The 11,764-nt window shown below is 53.6% G+C and overlaps 1 long non-coding RNA gene across 1 annotated transcript; it reads left to right on the top strand.

The window, feature by feature from the left end:
• The first annotated feature begins 1,386 nt into the window (after positions 1-1,386).
• On the top strand, positions 1,387-10,476 carry LOC144740665 (uncharacterized). The gene is made up of 4 exons (XR_013589711.1): positions 1,387-1,461; positions 7,434-7,504; positions 9,274-9,375; positions 10,388-10,476. It is a non-coding gene; the product is annotated as an uncharacterized LOC144740665 (long non-coding RNA).
• The last annotated feature ends 1,288 nt before the right edge of the window (positions 10,477-11,764 follow it).

The raw sequence follows: 11,764 nt of genomic DNA, 5'->3' as shown, positions 1-11,764 counted from the left end.
GTCCAGTGGCCCAGACTGTTGTTATGATGTCATGTAGGGCAGTCTGCGTGCAAATGCCACCCTCCCTCAGCATTTTGCTTGCGAGATCATCTCTGCCCGGTGCCTTTCCTAGACAGACTCTGGATCGCCTTTTGTACTTCCTCAACAGATGGCACCTCAGCCAGCCACTCACAGGGGGTGACTACTAATATTTGAGGCACCGCAGCCTCAGCAGGGTCATCCCCACTTTTCCCCATATTTTCTGGGCTGAGAGATTTATTTTCCACCCAAACCTCACAGAAATGCTCAGCAAATCTGCAAACCTGTTCCTGGGGGTCGGAGATTTGGATCACCGTGTTTTCCCCTAATGATGGTAATAGGTGTGGCGCTGCAGGTTACTTTTTTGATGGAGCTAAATAGGGATTTGTAATTGTGTCCTACTGAGGCAGACTCCATCTCCTCAGCAACCCGCGACCACCACCCATCCTTGCAGCGCCTCACGGCTCTCCGAACCTCCGAGCGAAGGCTGCGGTAAGCCCTCCTCATTCTCCGACGTGGGATGCTGTAGCCGATGAGAGTGGGCCTGTCGCTTTTTCTCAGCCACCCGGAACACCCCCTTCCGTCAGCCAGGGTCGCTGGGGAGGTTTGGACCGTGTACCCAAAGCAGCCATCGCACCTGCATGAGTGGCAGCCTCTCCTCCGCAACGAGCGTTCGAACATTCCACGTGGCCACACGAAGTGGCTTTTCGTTGTTTCTGGAGGAGCCCCGAGGGTGAAGATTCAATCTCCCGGCTCCGCCAAATGGGGTTTGGCCAAGAGACGTCACAGACGCCTGTCCCCCCGGGGCCCTCTTGAAAGTGCTGATGCTGGTGCTTTTGATTGTGATGATGATAATGCTGCTGCTGCTGATTATGCTGATGATGCTCCTGCTGCTGATGATTATGTTGATGATGATGGTGATGCTACTGATGATTATGCTGATCATGGTGATGATGATGATGGTGATAGTGATGATGATGGTGCTGCTCCTACTGCTGATGGTGATGATGATGGTGCTGATGGTGCTGATGGTGATGATGGTGCTGATGGTGATGATGGTGCTGATGGTGATGATGATGGTAATGATGGTGATGATGGTGCTGCTGCTGATGGTGCTGCTGCTGATGGTGGTGATGGTGATGATGGTGCTGCTGCTGCTGATGGTGGTGATGATGATGATGATGGGTGGTGATGATGATGATGGTGATGCTGCTGCTCCTACTGCTGATGGTGATGGTAATGATGGTGATGATGATGGTGCTGATGCTGCTGCTGATGGTGATGGTAATGATGGTGATGGTGATGATGATGGTGATGATGATGGTAATGATGGTGATGGTGATGATGATGATGATGCTGCTGCTGTAGGGGATATTGAGAGCGAGCGAAGGGAGTTGAAGGAGAATGAGACTCAGAAACTCAGAGCCATGCGGAGATCACGAGGTGAAGAACCGCTCACCCACTCACTCCCCTACTCACCATCTCACCTACTCACCATCTCACCCACTCACTCCCCTACTCACCATCTCACCTACTCACTCACCATCTCACCTACTCACTCACCCACTCACTCCCCTACTCACCATCTCATCTACTCACTCACCATCTCACTCCCCTACTCACCATCTCATCTACTCACTCTCCTACTCACCATCTCACCTACTCACTCACCTACTCACCATCTCACCTACTCACTCACCATCTCACCTACTCACCATCTCACCCACTCACTCCCCTACTCACCATCTCATCTACTCACTCACATCTCACCTACTCACTCACCCACTCACTCCCCTACTCACCATCTCACCTACTCACTCACCATCTCACCTACTCACTCACCCACTCACTCCCCTACTCACCATCTCATCTACTCACTCACCATCTCACTCCCCTACTCACCATCTCGATCTGACTCACTCTCCTACTCACCATCTCACCTACTCACTCACCCACTCACCATCTCATCTACTCACTCTCCTACTCACCATCTCACCTACTCACTCACCATCTCACCTACTCACTCACCCACTCACTCCCCTACTCACCATCTCACCTACTCACCATCTCACCTACTCACTCCCCTACTCACCATCTCATCTACTCACTCACACACTCACTCCCCTACTCACCATCTCACCTACTCACCATCTCACCTACTCACTCCCCTACTCACCATCTCATCTACTCACTCACCCACTCACTCCCCTACTCACCATCTCATCTACTCACTCACCCACTCACTCCCTTACTCACCATCTCACCTACTCACTCACCCACTCACCATCTCACCTACTCACTCACTCCCCTACTCACCATCTCATCTACTCACTCACATACTCACTCCCTACTCACCATCTCATCTACTCACTCACCATCTCACCTACTCACTCACCCACTCACCATCTCATCTACTCACTCACCATCTCACCTACTCACTCACCCACTCACCATCTCATCTACTCACTCACTCACCCACTCACCATCTCATCTACTCACTCACCATCTCACCTACTCACTCACCCACTCACTCTCCTACTCACCATCTCATCTACTCACTCACCTACTCACCATCTCATCTACTCACTCCCCTACTCACCATCTCATCTACTCCCCTACTCACCATCTCATCGACTCACTCCCCTACTCACCATCTCATCTACTCACTCACCATCTCACCTACTCACCCACTCACTCCCCTACTCACCATCTCATCTACTCACTCACCATCTCACCTACTCACTCTCCTACTCACCATCTCACCTACTCACGTCTCCTACTCACTCACCCACTCACCATCTCACCTACTCACTCACCCACTCACTCCCCTACTCACCATCTCATCTACTCACTCACTTACTCACCATCTCACCTACTCACTCACCTACTCACTCCCCTACTCACCATCTCACCTACTCACTCACCCACTCACCATCTCATCTACTCACTCACCCACTCACTCCCCTACTCACCATATCTACTCACCATCTCACCTACTCACTCACCCACTCACCATCTCATCTACTCACTCACCCACTCACTCCCTACTCACCATCTCACCTACTCACCATCTCATCTACTCACCATCTCACCTACTCACTCACCCACTCACCATCTCATCTACTCACTCACCTACTCACCCACTCACTCCCCTACTCACCATCTCACCTACTCACCCACTCACCCACTCACCATCTCACCTACTCACTCACTTACTCACCATCTCATCTACTCACTCACCTACTCACTCCCCTACTCACCATCTCATCTACTCACTCACCTACTCACTCCCCTACTCACCATCTCATCTACTCACTCACCTACTCACTCCCCTACTCACCATCTCATCTACTCACTCACCTACTCACCATCTCATCTACTCACTCACATACTCACTCCCCTACTCACCATCTCATCTACTCACTCACCCACTCACTCCCCTACTCACCATCTCATCTACTCACCATCTCATCTACTCACTCACATACTCACTCCCCTACTCACCATCTCATCTACTCACTCACTTACTCACCATCTCATCTACTCACTCACCCACTCACTCCCCTACTCACCATCTCATCTACTCACCATCTCATCTACTCACTCACTTACTCACCATCTCATCTACTCACTCACTTACTCACCATCTCATCTACTCACCCACTCACTCCCCTACTCACCATCTCACCTACTCACTCACCCACTCACCATCTCATCTACTCACTCACCCACTCACTCCCCTACTCACCATCTCATCTACTCACCATCTCATCTACTCACCATCTCACCTACTCACTCACCCACTCACCATCTCATCTACTCACTCACCTACTCACTCACATACTCCCCTACTCACCATCTCATCTACTCACCATCTCATCTACTCACTCACATACTCACTCCCCTACTCACCATCTCATCTACTCACTCACTTACTCACCATCTCATCTACTCACTCACCCACTCACTCCCCTACTCACCATCTCATCTACTCACCATCTCATCTACTCACTCACTCACCATCTCATCTACTCACTCACTTACTCACCATCTCATCTACTCACCCACTCACTCCCCTACTCACCATCTCACCTACTCACTCACCCACTCACCATCTCATCTACTCACTCACCCACTCACTCCCCTACTCACCATCTCACCTACTCACCATCTCATCTACTCACCATCTCACCTACTCACTCACCCACTCACCATCTCATCTACTCACTCACCCACTCACTCCCCTACTCACCATCTCATCTACTCACCATCTCACCTACTCACTCACCCACTCACCATCTCATCTACTCACTCACCCACTCACTCCCCTACTCACCATCTCATCTACTCACCATCTCATCTACTCACTCACTTACTCACCATCTCATCTACTCACTCACTTACTCACCATCTCATCTACTCACCCACTCCCCTACTCACCATCTCACCTACTCACTCACCCACTCACCATCTCATCTACTCACTCACCCACTCACTCCCCTACTCACCATCTCACCTACTCACCATCTCATCTACTCACCATCTCACCTACTCACTCACCCACTCACCATTTCATCTACTCACTCACCCACTCACTCCCCTACTCACCATCTCATCTACTCACCATCTCACCTACTCACTCCCCTACTCACCATCTCATCTACTCACTCACCCACTCACTCCCCTACTCACCATCTCATCTACTCACTCACCCACTCACTCCCTTACTCACCATCTCACCTACTCACTCACCCACTCACCATCTCACCTACTCACTCACTCCCCTACTCACCATCTCATCTACTCACTCACATACTCACTCCCCTACTCACCATCTCATCTACTCACTCACCATCTCACCTACTCACTCACCCACTCACCATCTCATCTACTCACTCACCATCTCACCTACTCACTCACCCACTCACCATCTCATCTACTCACTCACTCACCCACTCACCATCTCATCTACTCACTCACCCACTCACTCCCCTACTCACCATCTCACCTACTCACCCACTCACCCACTCACCATCTCACCTACTCACTCACCCACTCACCATCTCATCTACTCACTCACCTACTCACTCACATACTCCCCTACTCACCATCTCACCTACTCACCCACTCACCCACTCACCATCTCACCTACTCACTCACCCACTTACCATCTCATCTACTCACTCACCCACAAGCCATCTCACCTACTCACCATCTCACCCACTCACTCACCTCACCAGCTCATCTACTCATTCATCTACTCACCATCTCACCCACTCACCAACTCACCTACTCATCTCACCCACTCACCTACTCACCATCTCACTCACCTACTCATCTCACCCACTCACTCCCCTACTCACCATCTCACCTACTCACTCACCTACTCACCATCTCACCTACTCACTCACCCACTCGCTCACCCACTCACCATCTCACCCACTCGCTCACCCACTCACCATCTCACCTACTCACTCACCCACTCACTCCCCTACTCACCATCTCACCTACTCATTCACCCACTCGCTCACCTACTCACCAGCTCACTCACCTACTCATCTCACCCACTCACTCCCCTACTCACCATCTCACCTACTCACTCACCTACTCACCATCTCACCTACTCATTCACCCACTCGCTCACCCACTCACCATCTCACCTACTCACTCACCCACTCGCTCACCTACTCACCAGCTCATCTACTCAATCACCTACTCACCGACTTCCTATCTCATCTATTCACCTACTCACCTTACTCACTCACTCCCCTACTCACCATCTCACCTACTCACTCACCTACTCACCATCTCACCTACTCACTCACCCACTCGCTCACCTACTCACCAGCTCACCTACTCACTCACCTACTCACCATCTCACCTACTCACTCACCCACTCGCTCACCCACTCACCATCTCACCTACTCACTCACCCACTCACTCACCTACTCACCATCTCACCTACTCACTCACCTACTCACCATCTCACCTACTCACTCACCCACTCGCTCACCCACTCACCATCTCACCTACTCACTCACCCACTCGCTCACCCACTCACCATCTCACCTACTCACTCACCCACTCGCTCACCTACTCACCAGCTCACCTACTCACTCACCTACTCACCATCTCACCTACTCACTCACCCACTCGCTCACCCACTCACCATCTCACCTACTCACTCACCCACTCGCTCACCCACTCACCATCTCACCTACTCACTCACCTACTCACCATCTCACCTACTCACTCACCCACTCGCTCACCCACTCACCATCTCACCTACTCACTCACCCACTCGCTCACCCACTCACCATCTCACCTACTCATTCACCCACTCGCTCACCCACTCACCATCTCACCTACTCACTCACCCACTCCCCTACTCACCATCTCACCCACTCACTCCCCTACTCACCATCTCACCTACTCACCATCTCACCTACTCACTCACCCACTCGCTCACCCACTCACCATCTCACCTACTCACTCACCCACTCGCTCACCCACTCACCATCTCACCTACTCACTCACCCACTCCCCTACTCACCATCTCACCTACTCACTCACCTACTCACCATCTCACCTACTCACTCACCCACTCGCTCACCTACTCACCAGCTCATCTACTCATTCACCGACTCACCGACTTCCTATCTCATCTATTCACCTACTCACCTTACTCACTCACTCCCCTACTCACCATCTCACCTACTCACTCACCCACTCACCTGCTCACTCACTCACCGTCTCACCTACTCACTCACCCACTCCCCTACTCACCATCTCACCTACTCACTCACCTACTCACCATCTCACCTACTCACTCACCCACTCGCTCACCCACTCACCTGCTCACTCACCTGCTCACTCGTGCTGATGCTTTTGATTCTGATGATGATGATGATGATGCTGCTGCTGATAATTATTTTCCTGATGATGATACTGCTGGTGATGTAGCTACTGATGATGCTGATGATGATGCAGCTACTGATGATGATGATGCTGATGATGCTGCTGCTGATGATGCTGCTGATGATGCTGCTGATGATGCTGCTGATGATGCAGCTGATGATGCAGCTGATGATGCAGCTGATGATGCTGCTGATGATGCAGCTGATAATGATGCTGCTGATGATGCTGATGATGCAGCTGATGATACTGCTGATGATGCAGCTGATGATACTGCTGATGATGCAGCTGATGATGATGATGATGCTGCTGATGATGCTGATGATGCAGCTGATGATACTGCTGATGATGCAGCTGATGATGATGCTGCTGATGATGATAGTGCTGATGATGGTGCTGATGATGATGCTGCTGATGATGATGGTGCTGATGATGCTGCTGCTGATGATAGTGATGATGGTGCTGATGATGGTGCTGATGATGATGATGTTGACTTACAGCTGTACACGAAGCTCTTGTGATGCAAACCCTGATAATGGATCTCATGGCTTCACTCAACACAGATAACCCGGTACACTCACTCACCACTCACTCACCCACTCACCCACTCACTCACCCACCCACTCTCTCACCCACCCACTCACTCACTCACCCACTCACTCACCACTCACCCACTCACTCACTCACCCACTCACTCACCACTCACCCACTCACTCACTCACCCACTCTCCCACTCACCACTCACTCACCCACTCACACAAACACCCACCCACTCACCCACTCTCCCACTCACTCACCCACTCACTCACTCACCACTCACCCACTCACTCACCCACTCACCCACTCACACCCACTCACTCACCCACTCACTCACCACTCACTCACCCACTCAAACAAACACCCACCCACTCTCCCACTCACTCACAAACCCACCCACTCACCCACTCACTCACTCACCCACTCACTTACCCACCCACTCACTTACCCACTCACTCAACCACTCTCCCACTCACCCACTCACACAAACACTCACCCACTAACCGACCCACCCACTCACTCACCCACTCACACAAACACCCACCCACTCACTCACCCACTCTCCCACTCACTCACCCACTCACTCACCACTCACTCACCCACTCACTCACTACTCACTCACCCACCGACTCACCCATTCTCCCACTCACCCACTCACTCAACCACTCACACACACACTCACCTACTCTCCCACTCACCACTCACACAAACACTCACCCACTCACTCACCCACTCACTCACCCACTCACTCACCCACTCACTCACCCACTCACTTACTCACCACTCACACAAACACCCACCCACTCTTTCACTTACCCACTCACACACACACACACGTTCACCCACTCACTCACCACTCTCACACACTCATCCACTCACCCACCCACCCACCCACTGACCCACTCACCTCTCACACACACGCGCATTCACCCATTCATTCATTCACACACTGACCCACTCAGTCATCCACCCACCCACTTACCCACTCACTCACACACACGTTCACCCACTCACTCACCACTCTTACACGCTCATCCACTCACCCACCCATTGACCCACTCACTCACCCACCCACTCACCCACCCACTCACTCACTCTCAGCTCCTCACCCACTCACTTTCCCACTCACACAAACACTCACCCACTCACTCTGCCACTCACCCACCCACTCACCCACCCACCCACTCACCCACCCACTTGCTCACCCACCCACCCGCTCACGCACTCACTCACCCACTCACTCACTCACCCACCCACTCGCTCACCCACCCACCCGCTCACCCACTCACCCACTCACTCACCCACCCACTCGCTCACCCACCCACCCACCCGCTCACCCACTCACTCACTCACCCACTCGCTCACCCACTCACTCACTCACCCACTCACTCACCCACCCACTCGCTCACCCACCCACCCACCCGCTCACCCACTCACCCACCCACTCACTCACCCACCCACTCGCTCACCCACTCACCCACCCACTCGCTCACCCACCCACTCACTCACCCACCCACCCACTCGCTCACCCACCCACCCACCTACCCACCCACTCACCCACCCACTCACTCACCCACCCACTCACTCACTCACTCACTCACCCGCCCACTCGCTCACCCACCCACCCACCCACTCACTCACCCACCCACCCACCCACCCACTCACCCACCCACCCACCTACCCACCCACTCACCCACCCACTCACTCACTCACTCACCCACCCACTCACTCACCCACCCACTCACTCACTCACTCACCCACTCATCCACCCACCCACCCACTCACCCGTGTGCCTCACCCCAGGACGCAGGTCGCTGTGTCTCGGTGCTAGAGGAGGTAGAAGGCAGCAGAGTGACTCTGGCCATGATGACCGCTCACCCTCAGCTCCTATATTGTCTCAAGAAGGTACCTCTGTGTGTGTCTGTGTGTGTCTGTGTGTGTCTGTGTGTGTCTGTGTGTGTCTGTGTGTGTGTGTGTGTGTCTGTGTGTGTCTGTGTGAGTCTGTGTGTGTGTCTGTGTGTGTGTCTGTGTGTGTGTGTGAGTCTGTGTGTGTGTGTGAGTCTGTGTCTGTGTGTGAGTCTGTGTCTGTGTGTGTGAGTCTGTGTCTGTGAGTGTGTGTCTGTGTGTGAGTGTCTGTGTGTGTGAGTGTCTGTGTGTGTAAGTCTGTGTGTGTGAGTGTCTGTGTGTGTGTCTGAGTCTTGGTGTGTGAGTCTGTGTGTGTGTCTGTGTGAGTCAGTGTGTGTGTGGGGAGCGGTGGGTGTAGTGGTTAGCGCGCTGTGCTATGAACCCGGTGACCTGGGATCGATTCTCACTCACAGCCAACACCACCAGTGACGATTATCTGAACCAGCCCCGGGCATCCCCTAGGTCGTCTCAGCCTCAAATGAGTACCTGGTGCGGTGTGTAAACATTGGCACTGGGGAGACAAAGGCGGCCGGGCGTGGTGCTGGCCACCCACCCCCTTGTGTACTGTTCCGGCCTTCATAGGTGCTCGCTAACAGCACTTGCCCCTCCAGTCTGTTAAGGTGATACGGGGGATCTTTGTCTTTGTGTGTGGCTTAGTCTCTTCCGCTCCCCGTGTCCCACTCCCTATCTCTTTCTCACCCTGCGTCTCCCCGTGTCTCTCTCCCCGTGTCTCTCTCCCCGTGTCTCTCTCCCCGTGTCTCTCTCCCCGTGTCTCTCTCCCCGTGTCTTTCTCCCCATCGTCTCCCCGTGTCTCTCTCCCCGTGTCTCTCTCCCCGTGTCTCTCTCCCCGTGTCTCTCTCCCCGTGTCTCTCTCCCCGTGTCTCTCTCCCCGTGTCTCTCTCCCCGTGTCTGTCTCCCCGTGTCTCACCGTGTCTCTCTCCCCGTGTCTCTCTCCCCATCGTCTCTCTCCCCGTGTCTCTCTCCCCGTGTCTCTCTCTGTGCGTGTGTGCAGGCCCGTAGGTTCGCCGGGAGCGAAGAGGTGAGGGCCACCTCTTCGCGCATCCTGGCCGCGATGCTACGCAGCGTGGTAGAGCAGAAGAGGTTCCTCGAGTGCCAGGACCCTGATGATGATGAGGAGGACGAGGACGATGATGATGATGATGGAGGTGATGATGGGGATGGCGGAGATGGTGATGGTCGTGATGGTAGTGGTGGTGATGATGGAGATGGTGGTGATGATGATGGAGATGATGGAGATGGTGATGGTAGTCATGGTGGTCATAACGATTCTGGTGGTGGTGGTCATGATGGAGATGGTGGAGATGGTGATGGTCGTGATGGTGATGGTCGTGGTGGTGATGATGGTGATGATGGTGGTGGTGATGATGATGGAGATGGTGATGGTAGTTATGGTGGTCGTGACGATTCTGGTGGTGATGGTGATGATGGTGGTGGTCATGATGGAGATGGTGGTGGTGGTGATGATGGTGGTGGTGGTGCTGGTAGTGATGGTGGTGATGGTGATGATGGTGGTGGTGGTGATGATGGTGCTACTACTCATGATGGTGACGATGGTGGTGATGATGATGATGGTGGTGGTGATGATGGTGGTGGTGGTGCTACTCCTGATGATGGTGACGGTGGTGATGGTAGTGATGGTGGTGATGGTGATGATGGTGGTGGTGGTGGTGATGATGGTGCTACTACTCATGATGGTGACGATGGTGATGATGATGATGGTGGTGGTGATGATGGTGGTGGTGGTGCTACTCCTGATGATGGTGACGGTGGTGATGGTAGTGATGGTGGTGATGGTGATGATGGTGGTGGTGGTGATGATGGTGCTACTACTCGTGATGGTGACGATGGTGATGATGATGGTGGTGGTGATGATGGTGGTGGTGGTGGTGCTACTCCTGATGATGGTGACGGTGGTGATGAAGATGGTGCAGGAGAGAGGAAGGAGGAGGTGGAGGAGGTGGATGAGATGGGGGGAGAAGGAGGTGATGGGGGAGGAGAATGAGGAGGTGGTGGAGGGAGGAGGAGGTGGGGGAGGTGAGGGAGGTAATGGTGGTGGAGGAGGTAGAGGAGGAGGTAGTGGAGGTGGAGGAGGTGGTGGTGGAGGGAGGAGGAGGAGGTGGTGGTGGAGGAGGTAGTGGAGGAGGTGGTGGTAGTGGTGGAGGAGGAGGTAGTGGAGGAGGTGGTGGTAGTGGTGGAGGTGGAGGAGGTGGTAGTGGAGGTGGAGGAGGAGGTAGTGGTGGAGGAGGAGGTCGTGGAGGTGGGGGCGGTGGTGGAGGAGGAGGTGGTGGTGGAAGGAGGAGGAGGTAGTGGTGGTGGAGGAGGAGGTAGTGGAGGTGGAGGGAGGAGGAGGAGGTGGTGGTGGAGGGAG

The sequence above is a fragment of the Lampetra planeri genome, unplaced genomic scaffold (genome assembly GCF_965212315.1).
Source record: "Lampetra planeri unplaced genomic scaffold, kcLamPlan1.2.h2 scaffold_262, whole genome shotgun sequence".
NCBI classification, from domain to species: Eukaryota; Metazoa; Chordata; class Hyperoartia; order Petromyzontiformes; family Petromyzontidae; genus Lampetra; species Lampetra planeri.
This window is presented reverse-complemented; position numbering and strand designations above follow the sequence as displayed.